This window comes from Antechinus flavipes, chromosome 1 (genome assembly GCF_016432865.1).
Source record: "Antechinus flavipes isolate AdamAnt ecotype Samford, QLD, Australia chromosome 1, AdamAnt_v2, whole genome shotgun sequence".
Lineage (NCBI taxonomy): Eukaryota > Metazoa > Chordata > Mammalia > Dasyuromorphia > Dasyuridae > Antechinus > Antechinus flavipes.
In genome coordinates, this window is record NC_067398.1 from 723157033 (window position 1) to 723158966 (window position 1934).

The window sequence follows — 1934 nt, forward strand, 5'->3', positions numbered from 1 at the left end:
AACAGACCTGGAAAACAGATCCAGGAGAGACAATCTGAGAATCATTGGACTCCCAGAAAAGCATGATGAAAAAAAGAGCCTGGACACTATTTTCTAGGAAATTATCAAAGAGAACTGCCCAGAAGTCATAGGAACAGAGGAAAAAATAAACATTGAAAGGATTCATCGATCACCCACTGAAAGGGATCCTAAAATCAAAACACCAAGGAATATAGTGGCCAAATGCCAGAACCCTCAGATGAAGGAAAAAATATTGCAAGCGGCTAGAAAAACCTAATTCAAGTATCAAGGAGCCACAATAAGGATCCCCCAGGATCTGGCAGCATCCACATTAAAGGATCGAAGGGCCTGGAATATGATATTCCAAAAGGCTAAGGAACTTGGTATGCAACCAAAAATAACTTATCCAGCTAGAATGAGCATCTTTTTCCAGGGAAGAAGATGGACATTCAACGAAGTAAGCGAATTTCACCTATTTTTGATGAAAAAGCCAGAACTTAACAAAAAGTTTGATCTACAAATATATAACTCAAGAGAAATCTAAAAAGGTAAAGATTAATCTTGGGAACTATATTTTGGCTATATAGATTTATAAAGAATACATGTATACCTTGTTCTAGAAACTGATGTGGAAAGGACATTGTACCAGAAAAAGGGTAAAGTGAGGGTACTACATCTCTTGAAGAGGCATAGGAAACCTATTATATCTGAGAGAAAGAATGGAGGGGGATGAATATAGTGGGTATCTTACTGCCTTCAGAATTGGCTTTAAGTGAAAAATCTTAAGACATATTCAATCTATGGTGAAACTTCTCCCACCTCATTGAAAAGTGAGAAGGGAAAAGTGAAAAGGGAAGGAATAAGCGAAGTGGAAGGGAATACGGAAACTGGGAGGGAAAGGGGTAAGATAGGGGGAGGAACTCTAAGGCTGGGGGAGGGATACTAAAAAGGGAAGGCTGTGAGAAGCAAGTGGTGCTCACAAGCTTAATACTGGAAAGGGGGGTAAAGAGGAAAGAAGGGAGAAAAGCATAAACCGGGGTTAACAAGATGGCAAGTAATACAGAATTGGTCATTCTAACCATAAATGTGAATGGGGTAAACTCCCCCATAAAGAGGAAGCGGTTGGCAGAATGGATTAAAAGCCAGAATCCTAATATGTTGTTTACAGGAAACACACCTGAAGCGGGGAGATACATGCAGGTTAAAGATAAAAGGTTGGAGCAAAATCTACTATGCTTCAGGTGAAGTCAAAAAAGCAGGGGTAGCCATCCTGATCTCAGATCAAGCTGAAGCAAAAATTGATCTAATTAAAAGAGATAAGGAAGGGCACTATATCTTGCTAAAGGGAGGCATGGATAATGAAGCACTATCTATATTAAACATATATGCACCAAGTGGTGTAGCATCTAAATTCTTAAAAGAGAAATTAAGAGAGCTGCAAGAAGAAATAGACAATAAAACTATAATAGTGGGAGATCTTAACCTTGCACTCTCAGAATTAGATAAATCAAACCACAAAATAAATAAGAAAGAAGTCAAAGAGGTAAATAGAATACTAGAAAAGTTAGATATGATAGATCTCTGGAGAAAATGTAATGGAGACAGAAAGGAATACACTTTCTTTTCAGCAGTTCATGGAACCTATACAAAAATTGACTATATATTAGGACATAAAAACCTCAAACTCAAATGCAGTAAGGCAGAAATAGTAAATGCATCCTTTTCAGACCACGATGCAATGAAAATTACATTCAACAAAAAGCCAGGGGGAAGTAGACCAAAAAATAATGGAAACTAAATAATCTCATACTAAAGAATGATGATGGGTGAAACAGCAAATCATAGACATAATTAATAACTTCACCCAAGAAAACGATAATAATGAGACATCATACCAAAATGTATGGGATGCAGCCAAAGCGGTAATAAGGGGA